General features: G+C 44.7%; 1 long non-coding RNA gene across 1 annotated transcript; it reads right to left on the bottom strand.

Moving 5' to 3' along the window:
- Positions 1-577: 577 nt before the first annotated feature.
- LOC139833175 (uncharacterized) lies at positions 578-3,841 on the bottom strand. Its single transcript, XR_011748420.1, has 3 exons — positions 3,689-3,841; positions 1,845-1,903; positions 578-800 (listed from the first exon to the last, which is right to left on the bottom strand). It is a non-coding gene; the product is annotated as an uncharacterized lncRNA (long non-coding RNA).
- Between the last annotated feature and the right edge of the window lie 11,779 nt (positions 3,842-15,620).

Here is a 15,620-nt window from a genome sequence, read left to right as displayed (position 1 = left end):
TCGTATTCCGCCATGTTGTTTGTAGCTTCGAAGTGGATCTGCAGAACATACTGCAGTTCTTCTCCGGTAGGGGACTTCAGGGTGACTCCGGCTCCTGAGCCTTGATGCTGCTTGGATCCATCGAAGTGCAGGACCCATGTTTCTGGTTCCGGCTCCAGACTTGCATCCGGAGCTTCTGTCCAATCTGCAACGAAATCTGCCAAGACTTGGGATTTTACCGCAGTCCTAGGCTTGTAAGCGATGTCGAAGGCGGATAATTCGATGCCCCATTTAGCCGTACGTCCTGTTGCGTCAGCGTTGTTGAGAATTGTTGACAGCGGAGCCTTGCTCACAACTGTTACTGGGTGCTCTTGGAAGTAGTGTCTCAGCTTCCGGCTGCCTAGGAACACTCCGTAGGCTAGCTTCTGAAAGTGAGGGTATCTTTGCTTTGACTCCGTCAGCACCTCGCTAATGTAGTAGACAGGTCTTTGGACGTCATATTCATGACCTTCTTCCTTTCGCTCCATGTAGCACCCTACCTTTTAATAAAGGCAAGATACCTGTGTATAGCGCTATTCCCGGGATCACTGATAGCACACACATTACAAAATATAGTAATCATTGCAATAGTATCAAATTACTACATCGTTGATCCAGAGGGTACAATAAAAACTTACAAATTGCATAGTCAAATGGACTAGCTCAGAATAAACACAGCGGAAAGTAAATCAGCAATGAGCCTTCATCATCTTCATGTGCCACAGGCAGTCATGTTGGAATGTAGACTCGAGATCCTACCACGTACTTCTCCTCAGAAAATCCTGCATGTTTGAATATGCAGCCCCACGAATGGAGGTCAGTACAATGATGTACTGGCAAATGACACTTATATGGTGGCAGTTTTGGGCATGACTATCTACATGATATTTGGCAAGTGGAGTTTAGGCAAATTTGCATAAAGCCAATTTTATCCTACATTTTATTTAAAAACAAAACATTTTTACAAAACTTGTAATGATGTCATAAACAGTACCATGGTTACATCTCCCATGTACTATCCGACAGTTGCTACTCAAATTTTAACTTATTCAGAAAAGGTGATGAGATTCTTCCGTACATTCCCTGCCTAGAAAGCTCAAATTGTCCATAACCGGGGACACGGCTAAGATCTTAGGTTTACTCTCGAGAGGTTGTGCACTTTCACCTTACGACCCACCCTTCCCAAGAGAAGAAATGAGACAAGATCTTTCAGAAGGAGGCTTCAACCATAACCAGCTAGACCCGTTCCCGTTTGGTTGCAAGCCACATCATCATGTCCAGCAACAAGTTTGACCTCACAACTTACTTAATCCCGGCAGAGCCCATAATACCATAAGGCTGCACTGGAAGCTAACTAGAACATGGACGACATAGTAATCTCTTTAATCCTGGGTGGCCATCCACAAGTGAAACTCACAAGCTTAAAACCATTAAAGATAATAAACCCCCGCACGATCCCCTGGTGAAAACCAGAGGTGCAGTCTAGAGCAACCACTATTCAACTGCGCACTCTCAGGTACCCACCTGCCACTGGTTTCTCCAGGGTCGGAGCCCTGAGCAGCCGCCCACCACACAACCAATCCACCCAGGTGATTCATTAAGGTTGTTAATTTTAATTCTCAATACTCACAATCCAGAATAATCAAAACAGCAGTGGCATTTTGTTATTGCTAGGCAACTAAGTATCCTAGCAAAGGTTCATGGTGGCTACACACTACTAGGATTGATAAGCATAGCATAACTTTCGAAAACAAAATCCTACCATGCATACTAGATTGAAAAACACTAATGCATAACAAAATAGGTAGGAATTGAGTGTCACTTGCCTTTTGGTAGTCGAAGCGCGTTCACTTCTCTTAATCAAAATACGTGCCTTTCCGTACAACTATAACATAGAATATAGCACAACATAAACACACCATTCAATTACAACATCATAATCAAACAAGACAACAATCGGAAGTCGCTCTATGGTACTAAGGTGTGGCATGAGGTTTGGCTTGCAAGATATCGCTATGAGAGTTTGGACGGAAGGTCACATGATTAGAAAGTAATGTACTATCCAAGATATAATTGAAGAATCTTTATGCTTTACAAGAGCATGAAAAGAATTTGGAACAACTCATGTGAATTGAATCATATAAGTGACAAATAGTGCAACACAAATACTATTGAATAAGTGTGACAACAATTACTCAAAATAGTATGAATTACACATAGGCTTGGGTATGGAGTTGTGACATATTGAACTACTCAATTACTCATTTGTAAATTGAATAGATCAATATAAACCAATAAGATTAAGTGGACCTAAGATGGAATATGTATAAATGGTAATTAGGATGATGATGGATGTTTGGACTCAAGATATGTGTGATATGAGGTGGAGTGTATCAAACACAAGTATCCAAGGCATACCTAATTGAGATACATTATCAATTAGTGAAATAACTCAAGTGAAATGTGAATCTATGTGAACTAGGTGGAGAGGTTTAATGTAGTAAGGATATTTGTTCAAGGTAAAGTGTCTAGTGGTATTATTGTGTGGATGTGATCATGAGTTTCACCTTCACAAAAGAATCATGTTGAGAAAGGCTTATAGAAATCGATAATGAATATATACTCAATTTCTCATATTTGAATTTGAATATTTGCAAAGTGATTCAAATATTTTGGACGGTGGTGCTATTGGATGAAGTACTGTAAAGCAACGCTTATGCAATTGACATAGTGTGACAACACTTATCAGAGTAGCACAAGGTCACACATAGCATTGGATATTAACTAATGATATGGTGAACTATTCAAATAACTCATTTGAAATTCGAATAGTTCGAACTAAGTGGAAGGATTGAATGGCATGATGGTGTATAGGCATGAATGATATCGGGATTTGGTTCGCGGTGCCTAATGGATAACAAAGATTCATCACATGTGATATGAGGTAGAGTATCTCCAACCTACTAAAGCAAGGTAAAATCTAAACTAGAACATGTCACACTTTACTCAAATAACTCAATTGTTATTGAATAATATGAACTAGACAACCAGGGCTAAGTTATGCATTATCTGTGAACATGATAAAGAATTATAACTGGTGCTAGAAGATGGGTATGATCATAAGGATCATTTTGCCTAAAGGAACTATTTCAAAACCAGTTATAGGACTACACTTTTCGCGAAAAATTATTAGAAGAAGTTCTCCGGATGAAAGAACTTTCTACACGGAAGTTGTAGAGAATTCCATTATAAGCGTATCGCCAAAAGAATCTCTCGAAAAAAGTTAGTAGGATTTATTTTATAGACGATGTTGCGGATCAAAGTGATACCACGGAAATAAAGTGGGCGAAACTGCCACGCAATAAGTCTAAGATGATCTACGTGATTTGCTGATTCCAACGGTATAGGGTTTGTCGAAATCCGACGTGTAGAACTTAAGATATCGATTTTACAAAACTAGACATAAGTGGTCACAGTCCTAATGGTGTATGAAAAGTTATCCGAACAAGTTGCTCGGATGGAAAAACTTTCTACATAAAAGTTGTAGAGAATCTAATTAGAAACTTAATGGAAGAACCACTACTCTAAACGGAGGTGTAGATCTAAAAAAATAAAATTACGAAGTTGCGTACAACAGTCTACGTAAAAAGAGCGGGAAAAGAATTATTACCGGGCAAGGGTTGCGTTGAGACGCGGCGTTTCCCAAAATAGCGTTGCGGATGCTGCGTCGCGAGTGTGCGCCACGAACAGCAGCGTCGCGCAAGAGAGAGCAGCAGGAGCAGCTTTTGCGTCGGGTGTGCTGCGCCGAAAAGAAAGAGAGGGGACGCTGGGCGCTTGTGTGTTGGGGCTGCCTAGGGTGTCTCTTTTATAGGCGTAAGCTGGAGGAGAATTAATGAAAGGAGTCGATGTGGGACTAAAAACAAAGAAAAAGGCGGCGGGGGCAGGCGCTGGCGCTGGCGAGATCGCGCGGGGCGCGCTGGCCGCGATGCTGGGCATGGCCGGGTGGGCCGGGGACTGGATCGTGCGGAGCTCGGCCGGTGTGGCCGGGTGGGCTGTGGCGCGCGGGGCCTGGGCGAGCTGGACCGCGGCAGGCGACGCCGTGCTGCCTGCCGCGCGCGGGCGAGCTGGGCCGGGCTAGCTGCGCGGGCTGGGCCGTTCAGCCTGGCCGCGTTTTTTTTTCTTCTTTTCAGATAATGAAAATATATTTTTGGAGGCTCAAAAATAATCCGAAAAATGCAAATAAGGTATCGTTGGATTCATTATGAAAAATACTTTAATATGAGACTAAATTTGGGACAAAAATACAAAGTTTATAAAACCAAAATTTGACATATATGTCTATGTGGCTATAGTGCCTTTTTAGGGTTTAAGGTTTTCTCAAATAAAATATTTTATAAGTTTTAAAACCATCGAACAAAATAGAGCTGTTGGCAAATCTTTCAAAAACAAAAATTTATGAAAAAAATTCTAGGGTACTATTTTCTAAAATAAAAATCCATTAAGGATTTGAAAACCTTAAAAACCAAGATATGTTTAGTTTTGAAAATACTTTGAAACCAAAAGTCCTTACAAACCTTATTTTGGAAAATACTTTTAAATAACTTCAAAAAGTTTTAATTCCTTGTGAATTTTCAATCAAGTTCAAACAATCAAGCATTAAATTCATTTTTATTTGACATTCCAAAATTTAGAAAATTTCGGGATGTGACAGACTACCACCCTTAAAAGAAATCTCGTCCTCGAGATTTGAGAAAGGCTAGAAAGAAAAGGTTTTTGGGCTTAGGTCTTCTAGAATGTTCGTATTGATTATTGCTTCTCGTTCGGATTTCTCCGAGGAGATTTTTGAAGTCAACCTTGGGCTTTGAAAACGTTACACTAAACCATATACAGTCATACCATCAAATGTATCCATTCTTACGATAGTACTCCTCCCATGGGTTCTATTTCGTACATGGGTATACTCATGGAAACTCCTTGTGATACCTTCTCCAAATACCAACTCATGCGGCATCTTCGTGTAAATCCATAATTCAGGGGTATGGCTTCTACCACCCTTAAAAGCAACTTCTGTTAGGTAGTCTTAGGTTTTGGGTTTAGGCTAAGATCATCTTGGATATGATTTGGCACTGGGTCATGGTTTGAAACACCTATGGCTTATGGCTTCTGAGTTAAAATCGAATAGGCGAATGTTTATTCACATATAGTGAACACATATCTCTTCAAGGTGAGTCAAATAAGTTTCCTTCATAGTAAGGCTTCTAATCCAAATGGTTGGTTGAACTAATTTTTGATACTGATGGGTCACTCTTTGAGTCAATCAGGAGACCATGATGTGTAAACTTCATGACTTTCCTCATCTTTGTTTATTAGTGTTTTCGAAACCTTTCACCACTCTTTATCTAGTGGCTAGATCTTCAAACTAAAGGTAGTCCTACCCTTGGCAACACTTGCCTACTATAAGGGTATAATATTTCTCCACCCTAAGGTTTATGCTCATTCGCCGACATCTCACTTGTAGGTATGTCTCTCTAGATCCGCAAAGTCAATATTACGAAAGCGAATAATAAGAGTAGTAGGAATGGTGATCAATCCATCCTGCACCCAGATCATTACTCCGTAATTGATTTATTGAATCTCGCATTCTAACACTTGGTCAACCTCACAAGTTTGAAAAAAAAATCCATGGAGAATTGAATCAATGTTTCAATCCCCATTATTAAATTGTTTTGAAAACATTTCTATCGATCCCTAGCTACGGTTTTGCGTATCTCACAAAGTATACTTCTTCATCTTGATCGGAACATCAAGGTTGGTTTCACTAAAGTTGTCTTCATGGCGGGTTGCCGAGAAAACATTCTCTGGGTTGGGTATAGATGAGAATAGATAGAAAGTTCTAAAGAAGATTTCCTACCCAAACACATCAGATCAAGGCAAAACATCTTACAAACAACATCTAACAAGCATCAAACAACATTTTTCAAACACAAAATAACTAGTATGGTCATACCTCAATTTGGTAAGATCAATACTTTGTTACTTTATCGTTGGTTCGCTAAAAGAGAACTAATGGTGGTCTAGTCTATTTCTATATTGGATGCATCAAGTTTCTATTCTACTCCTTCGGTATATCTTCGTGTGTTGTGCCGTTTGCATCGAAGTCCTTCTTCAAGTTCTTCATTGGTCTTCCATAAAACATTTCTTGCGGAGTCGAAGGATATCACACGAATCATCACTCTTCATGCTTCAGGGACATGGTCATCATCAGTCCTTGTTGATAGTTTTGATAAGATGGTCATCTAAGGCAAGAGGAAATAATTTTGAAGATAGAATAGAGGAGAATACTAGAAGTTCACAAAGCAAACATCCTTTTGATTAAAATAGGATTAGAATTTTTTTTTCATCCTAGGGTCTTCCTATTTCTAATCCAAACCTAGGGTCTCGATCCTACAGGCAACACTATGCTCTGATACCATTCTGTAGCACCCTACCTTTTAATAAAGGCAAGATACCTGTGTATAGCGCTATTCCCGGGATCACTGATAGCACACACATTACAAAATATAGTAATCATTGCAATAGTATCAAATTACTACATCGTTGATCCAGAGGGTACAATAAAAACTTACAAATTGCATAGTCAAATGGACTAGCTCAGAATAAACACAATGAAAGTAAATCAGCAATGAGCCTTCATCATCTTCATGTGCCACAGCAAATCATGTTGGAATGTAGACTCGAGATCCTACCACGTACTTCTCCTCGTAAAATCCTGCATGTTTGAATATGCAGCCCCACGAATGGAGGTCGGTACAATGATGTGCGGCAAATGACACTTATATGGTGGCAGTTTTGGGCATGACTATCTACATGATATTTGGCAAGTGGAGTTTAGGCAAATTTGCATAAAGCCAATTTTATCCTACATTTTATTTAAAAACAAAACATTTTTACAAAACTTGTAATGATGTCATAAACAGTACCATGGTTACATCTCCCATGTACTATCCGACAGTTGCTACTCAAATTTTAACTTATTCAGAAAAGGTGATGAGATTCTTCCGTACATTCCCTGCCTAGAAAGCTCAAATTGTCCATAACCGGGGACACGGCTAAGATCTTAGGTTTACTCTCGAGAGGTTGTGCACTTTCACCTTACGACCCACCCTTCCCAAGAGAAGAAATGAGACAAGATCTTTCAGAAGGAGGCTTCAACCATAACCAGCTAGACCCGTTCCCGTTTGGTTGCAAGCCACATCATCATGTCCAGCAACAAGTTTGACCTCACAACTTACTTAATCCCGGCAGAGCCCATAATACCATAAGGGTGCACTGGAAGCTAACTAGAACATGGACGACATAGTAATCTCTTTAATCCTGGGTGGCCATCCACAAGTGAAACTCACAAGCTTAAAACCATTAAAGATAATAAACCCCCGCACGATCCCCTGGTGAAAACCAGAGGTGCAGTCTAGAGCAACCACTATTCAACTGCGCACTCTCAGGTACCCACCTGCCACTGGTTTCTCCAGGGTCGGAGCCCTGAGCAGCCGCCCACCACACAACCAATCCACCCAGGTGATTCATTAAGGTTGTTAATTTTAATTCTCAATACTCACAATCCAGAATAATCAAAACAGCAGTGGCATTTTGTTATTGCTAGGCAACTAAGTATCCTAGCAAAGGTTCATGGTGGCTACACACTACTAGGATTGATAAGCATAGCATAACTTTCGAAAACAAAATCCTACCATGCATACTAGATTGAAAAACACTAATGCATAACAAAATAGGTAGGAATTGAGTGTCACTTGCCTTTTGGTAGTCGAAGCGCGTTCACTTCTCTTAATCAAAATACGTGCCTTTCCGTACAACTATAACATAGAATATAGCACAACATAAACACACCATTCAATTACAACATCATAATCAAACAAGACAACAATCGGAAGTCGCTCTATGGTACTAAGGTGTGGCATGAGGTTTGGCTTGCAAGATATCGCTATGAGAGTTTGGACGGAAGGTCACATGATTAGAAAGTAATGTACTATCCAAGATATAATTGAAGAATCTTTATGCTTTACAAGAGCATGAAAAGAATTTGGAACAACTCATGTGAATTGAATCATATAAGTGACAAATAGTGCAACACAAATACTATTGAATAAGTGTGACAACAATTACTCAAAATAGTATGAATTACACATAGGCTTGGGTATGGAGTTGTGACATATTGAACTACTGAATTACTCATTTGTAAATTGAATAGATCAATATAAACCAATAAGATTAAGTGGACCTAAGATGGAATATGTATAAATGGTAATTAGGATGATGATGGATGTTTGGACTCAAGATATGTGTGATATGAGGTGGAGTGTATCAAACACAAGTATCCAAGGCATACCTAATTGAGATACATTATCAATTAGTGAAATAACTCAAGTGAAATGTGAATCTATGTGAACTAGGTGGAGAGGTTTAATGTAGTAAGGATATTTGTTCAAGGTAAAGTGTCTAGTGGTATTATTGTGTGGATGTGATCATGAGTTTCACCTTCACAAAAGAATCATGTTGAGAAAGGCTTATAGAAATCGATAATGAATATATACTCAATTTCTCATATTTGAATTTGAATATTTGCAAAGTGATTCAAATATTTTGGACGGTGGTGCTATTGGATGAAGTACTGTAAAGCAACGCTTATGCAATTGACATAGTGTGACAACACTTATCAGAGTAGCACAAGGTCACACATAGCATTGGATATTAACTAATGATATGGTGAACTATTCAAATAACTCATTTGAAATTCGAATAGTTCGAACTAAGTGGAAGGGTTGAATGGCATGATGGTGTATAGGCATGAATGATATCGGGATTTGGTTCGCGGTGCCTAATGGATAACAAAGATTCATCACATGTGATATGAGGTAGAGTATCTCCAACCTACTAAAGCAAGGTAAAATCTAAACTAGAACATGTCACACTTTACTCAAATAACTCAATTGTTATTGAATAATATGAACTAGACAACCAGGGCTAAGTTATGCATTATCTGTGAACATGATAAAGAATTATAACTGGTGCTAGAAGATGGGTATGATCATAAGGATCATTTTGCCTAAAGGAACTATTTCAAAACCAGTTATAGGACTACACTTTTCGCGAAAAATTATTAGAAGAAGTTCTCCGGATGAAAGAACTTTCTACACGGAAGTTGTAGAGAATTCCATTATAAGCGTATCGCCAAAAGAATCTCTCGAAAAAAGTTAGTAGGATTTATTTTATAGACGATGTTGCGGATCAAAGTGATACCACGGAAATAAAGTGGGCGAAACTGCCACGCAATAAGTCTAAGATGATCTACGTGATTTGCTGATTCCAACGGTATAGGGTTTGTCGAAATCCGACGTGTAGAACTTAAGATATCGATTTTACAAAACTAGACATAAGTGGTCACAGTCCTAATGGTGTATGAAAAGTTATCCGAACAAGTTGCTCGGATGGAAAAACTTTCTACATAAAAGTTGTAGAGAATCTAATTAGAAACTTAATGGAAGAACCACTACTCTAAACGGAGGTGTAGATCTAAGAAATAAAATTACGAAGTTGCGTACAACAGTCTACGTAAAAAGAGCGGGAAAAGAATTATTACCGGGCAAGGGTTGCGTTGAGACGCGGCGTTTCCCAAAATAGCGTTGCGGATGCTGCGTCGCGAGTGTGCGCCACGAACAGCAGCGTCGCGCAAGAGAGAGCAGCAGGAGCAGCTTTTGCGTCGGGTGTGCTGCGCCGAAAAGAAAGAGAGGGGACGCTGGGCGCTTGTGTGTTGGGGCTGCCTAGGGTGTCTCTTTTATAGGCGTAAGCTGGAGGAGAATTAATGAAAGGAGTCGATGTGGGACTAAAAACAAAGAAAAAGGCGGCGGGGGCAGGCGCTGGCGCTGGCGAGATCGCGCGGGGCGCGCTGGCCGCGATGCTGGGCATGGCCGGGTGGGCCGGGGACTGGATCGTGCGGAGCTCGGCCGGTGTGGCCGGGTGGGCTGTGGCGCGCGGGGCCTGGGCGAGCTGGACCGCGGCAGGCGACGCCGTGCTGCCTGCCGCGCGCGGGCGAGCTGGGCCGGGCTAGCTGCGCGGGCTGGGCCGTTCAGCCTGGCCGCGTTTTTTTTTCTTCTTTTCAGATAATGAAAATATATTTTTGGAGGCTCAAAAATAATCCGAAAAATGCAAATAAGGTATCGTTGGATTCATTATGAAAAATACTTTAATATGAGACTAAATTTGGGACAAAAATACAAAGTTTATAAAACCAAAATTTGACATATATGTCTATGTGGCTATAGTGCCTTTTTAGGGTTTAAGGTTTTCTCAAATAAAATATTTTATAAGTTTTAAAACCATCGAACAAAATAGAGCTGTTGGCAAATCTTTCAAAAACAAAAATTTATGAAAAAAATTCTAGGGTACTATTTTCTAAAATAAAAATCCATTAAGGATTTGAAAACCTTAAAAACCAAGATATGTTTAGTTTTGAAAATACTTTGAAACCAAAAGTCCTTACAAACCTTATTTTGGAAAATACTTTTAAATAACTTCAAAAAGTTTTAATTCCTTGTGAATTTTCAATCAAGTTCAAACAATCAAGCATTAAATTCATTTTTATTTGACATTCCAAAATTTAGAAAATTTCGGGATGTGACACTCCACCACGATGACGAGGCTGATGACTTTGTTGGTAGCTGCCAGATAAAGGAGCATTGGCTCTGACTCTGCTGGGGCTGCCAAGATAGGTGGGGAGGTGAGTATTTCCTTCAACCCTCGAAGAGCTGCGTCAGCTGCGTCGTCCCAGACAAATTTGTCTGTTTTCTTCAGCAGCTTGTACAGAGGTAGTGCCTTCTCGCCAAGACGGCTAACAAACCTGCTGATTGCTGCGACGCAACCAGTTAGTCGTTGCACATCTTTGAGACAAGTTGGCCGTTTGATACACAGGATCGCCTTGATCTTTTCCGGGTTAACCTCAATGCCTCTGTGAGAGACTATGAAGCCAAGGAGTTTTCCGGCTAGCACGCCAAAGACGCACTTCAGCGGATTCAACATCATCTTGTACCTGCGGAGGTTGTCGAAGGTTTCTGTGAGGTCGCTGATCAAGTCGGATCCTTTCCGGGTCATGACCGCGATGCCGTCGACGTAGGCGTGCACGTTCCGGCCAATTTGGTCCTTCAGGCACCGCTGCATCGTACGTTGGTAGGTGGCACCTGCGTTTTTCAAACCAAAAGGCATAGTAACATAGCAGTAAGTACCAAACGGGGTAATGAATGAAGTCGCCTTTTGGTCGGGTTCCTTCATCCGGATCTGATGATACCCGGAATACGCATCAAGAAAACACAGAAGTTCCGCCCCTGCCGTCGAATCAATGACCTGGTCAATGCGCGGCAAGGGGAACGGATCCTTCGGGCAATGCTTGTTCAAGCCAGAGTAATCGATGCACATTCTTAGTATTTCAGTGTTCTTTTTGGGTACAACGACGGGATTCGCGACCCAATCGGTGTGGATAACTTCTATTACAAAACCTGCTTCTAGTAACTTTGCTAGTTCCATTCCTATGGCGCGGCGCTTCTTGTCTCCAAAGCGTCGCATAGCTTGCTTCACCGGTTTAGCCCCCGGATTTATGTTGAGGTAGTGCTCGGCGAGTTCCCTAGGTACTCCGGACATGTCAGAAGGTTGCCATGCGAAGATATCCATGTTAGCGCGGAGGAACTCGACGAGCGCGTCTTCCTATTTGGGGTCCATGTTGGCTCCGACTGAAACCTGCTTGGAAGAGTCGCCTTTGATGAGGTCGTGCTTCTTGGTTTCTATCGCGGCCTTGAAGGAGGTTTTCTGCTCGGAGATCTGCTTCTTGGTGGTCTGCATCTCAGTCGGATCCACCGCGGCTCTGTAGCCTTTTAGCTCTTCTCCAGATATCACAGACTCTGCGAAGGCGGCTTCGCCTAACTCGCACTCATGAGCCTTTTTGTAGTCTCCGGATATGGTAATCATACCTTTAGGACCCGGAATCTTGAGCTTGTTGTAGATGTAGCACGCTCTTGCGTGGAACTTGTGGTAGGTGGGCCTGCCGAAGATGACGTGGTAGGAGCTCTTGAAGGGCACAACTTCAAACGTGATCTTTTCTTCGCGGAAATTATGAACATCGCCAAAAGCCACGGGAAGTGTGATGCTGCCGAGGGAATTCGCCTTCTTACCCGGAACCACGCCATGAAACTCAGTGTTGCTGTGTTTGAGCTGTTCCTTGGTGAGGTTCATCCGCTCTAGAGTCTCCAGGTACATGATGTTCAGGCTAGCTCCGCCATCCATGAGGCACTTGGAGAAGTCATACCCATCTATGCGGGGACTTACAACCAAGGCGTAGCATTCTTTTGGCACAATTGCGGGGTGATCCTTCCTATCAAATGTGCACGGGATTTCCGACCACCTGACGTACTGCGGCACAGCCGGAACTATGGCGTTCAGGATCCGGGTAGCTGACTTGGAGGCGCGTACTGTTGGGGTTCCGAGGAAAGTGTGGTAAGCCCCCACGCTCTTTTTGTCGAATGGGTTGGATTTACCTGCGGATCCTGCCTTGGGATCCGGCGAGTTATCATCCTCATCCATCGCCTCGGAACTATCGTCCTCTTTGTCCTTGTTCTTGCCCTTGCCTCCTTTGCCGCGTGGGCGGTGCTTCCGGGCTCGCTTGTATCCTGCCTCCGGGTCGTTCTTTAGATCATTGACCCACTTGCAGTTGCGGTTGGTGTGAGTGGACTTCCCTGTAACCGGATCCAGGTGGGCCAGGCAGGGCATGTCTCTGTATTCTTCGTAGGTTTGCGGGGCGCGGGATCCGCCAGCAGTGACCTCAGAGGTATGCTGCTGACCCCTGCCGGCTCCGCCTCCACGTCCGCGTCCTCTTCCGCCTCCTGAACCTCCGCGTTGAAACGCCATGGCGACCATCTCGGATCCGCCACTCTTCTGGTCATCAAGGTTTTTGCGCTTATGGCTGCTGCTACTGCCGTTATCACGGTTCTTCTTCTGTTGATGTAGGGGGATTGCTGTAGCTGCGAGATCACCGCATGCGTCATCATCGGCGGCAGTATGATCACTGGCGATGGAGATCATCTCATCCAACGTCAGCTTGCTTGAGTTAGCCAAGCGAGTGAGCGTATGCCTCAGCAATCCTCCCCTCTGCAGTCCACCAATGAAAGCGTACATGGCGGTGGTGTGGTCGACGTTTTCGCACTCGTTCCTGCATGCCAACCATCGTGTGAGGTAGTTTCTTGAGGTTTCTCCCTTCTTCTGGATGCAGGCTTGCAGGTCGCTTGCCGTGGCAGGTCTTTTGTAGGTGCCTCTGAAGTGTTTCTCGAAAGCGGTCTTCAGGTCAAACCAGCAAAAGATGGAGTTCTTCTCGAGGTCACTGAGCCAGATCCGGGCTGGACCTACAAGGTACAACTGGAGCATGCGGCAGGCGATGTTAGGGGTTCCTCCGGCAAAGGTTACTGCATTATAGTAATCCTCAATCCAGGTATCCGGCCTTTCGGTGCCATCATAATGCTTCAGATTTTCGGGTAGCTTGAGGTTCATCCTTGGCTTTGGTTCCTCTCGAATCATCCTGCCAAAGCACTTCGGACCAATGTAGTCGGTTCTGTATTCGTTAAGGCGATCCCGCGCGTCGCGCGGGCCGTGGCGGGGGGATTGTGAGCGAGAGCGAGATCTCCGGCCGTCGCCTCCGCCTCCACCTCCGCCGCCACCGCTAGGTGGTGGTGAGGGAGACCTGCGAGGTGGGCGGTCCGATTTCTTGCTTCCGCCATCTGATTCTCCTCGGCCTTCCTGGTGCTGGCTCCGGCTCCTGTGGCTGCCTTCGCCCTGGCGCTGGCTGCCCTGGTCATTCCGGCGCGGCTCCGGGTCACGGCTCCGACGAGGCTCTGGGTCGCGGTTCCGGCGAGGCTCTGGGTCACGGCTCCGGCGAGGCTCTGGGCCGCGCTCCTCATTCCGACCCCTCCTGGGCTCGGGCTCATGAACATTGTTCTGGTTCCGGCGTGGTTCCGGCGAGCGCTCCCTATTTCGGTTTCTTGGCAGCACGTTGTCGCGGATAACAATCCCACCATGCCCTGGGGGCCTGGTGTTTCCGGCTGGACTACGGCGGCGAGGGGGTCGCGGGTAACCGTTAGGCGGAGGAGAGGGGTTGCGGTATTTGTCTCGTCCAGAGTACATCGCATCCTTTCCCTTTCTTGGATCTGACGAAGGCGTCTTTGACGGAACAGGGATCGGATTTGGGTGTTCCCTGACTCTTCTTCTGCGCTCCGAGGATCCGGTGTGTGATTCATCATCGAGATGCCGATCGGCGCGGGCGTCCTTCTGCGCGGTAGATACACAGTTATCCGGGTTGGATTCCAACCTGCGCGAAGTGTCTGCCTTGCTTTGCTGCTGCATTGCTGAAGCGACAAGTGTGCGGAGGTAGTTGATATCAACCTCTTCGTCCTTCTTCTTCAACAGCTCCGCAGCTTTTTGCATGTTGTCCTTTGGGGTTTCCAGCGGCCGGTGCTCTGCGGGCGTGGCGAAGTTGATCCTGCGAGGTGGAATTGCTTCTCTAACAATTCGATCAGCCTCCGCCTGCGCATAGGTCATCTTTACTTCCCACTCTTTCGCCATGCTCTTGACCTGCTCGAGTGTGGCAGTAATCTCGCGATCCTGTCTGTCGAAAGTTTCCGCCAGACCTGCAGCTTGCTCCCTTTCTTCCCTTAATGCGGCATCGGTATCGGCGAGCTTCTTGGCTGTGGCCAGCATTTCCTGTCTGGTGGCCTCTAGAGCCTCCAGATCTGCGGCGTCGCCCGGGGTTATAGGTTTGTTAAGGACTGCTCGCGCCACCATCTCCTCGGTGTGAGATTTCCTCCGAGGAAGAATCCCTGTGGGGTCGCACCGAGACATTGGAGATCCTTGTTGGGATGGTTGAGGGTCGGATTGGCTGGTTGGGTCTTCGCATCCGGTTGTCCCAGTGGCCTCTTGTTGCGAGAACCTGCTTAGGCTGGGCGGAGTCGACTTCAGGCTGATCACCGAAACCGTACTCCCCTAGCTTGCGGTTAAACTCGTCAGTATCCATGGAGGGTGTATCTCCGGAAATTGGGCTTAGATTGCCCAAAATCGACTCTTCAACCGGAGCTTCGCTTTCTCCGACAGGCTCAGCCTGATCCGGATCTGCGCCGTTTTCCGGTGCCTGTACCTGCTTAGGACCAGCTCCGTCTTCTTGAGGGGCGGTTCCGGCGGTGTGGGCCAAGAAGTGTACGAAGTGGCACCTCTGATTTTCTAACACCTGGGAGACCCAGGCGGATCTGCATTGGTCTTCCACCGTTGTTTCCTGCACAGGGGCGGATTAGGTGGGCTTTGAAATTTCCAGATCTGAGGCAGAATCTTCCTTAGGAAGCTCCTGCGTCTCAGATCGGATCTTCGCGACAGCGTCCAGCTCTGCGGCGGTCGCGTCTGCGTTACTTACCAGTGGGTTTCCGTCGGAATCGACGGTTTCCCCGATGAAGATGTGTATGCCGCCAATTGGGACGATGGAGAGCTTGACGGGGTTTGTCCTAGCC

Source organism: Lolium perenne, chromosome 7 (genome assembly GCF_019359855.2).
Source record: "Lolium perenne isolate Kyuss_39 chromosome 7, Kyuss_2.0, whole genome shotgun sequence".
Taxonomy (NCBI): Eukaryota; Viridiplantae; Streptophyta; class Magnoliopsida; order Poales; family Poaceae; genus Lolium; species Lolium perenne.
Note: the sequence above shows the minus strand (reverse complement) of the source record. Positions and strands in the feature narration are given on the sequence as shown.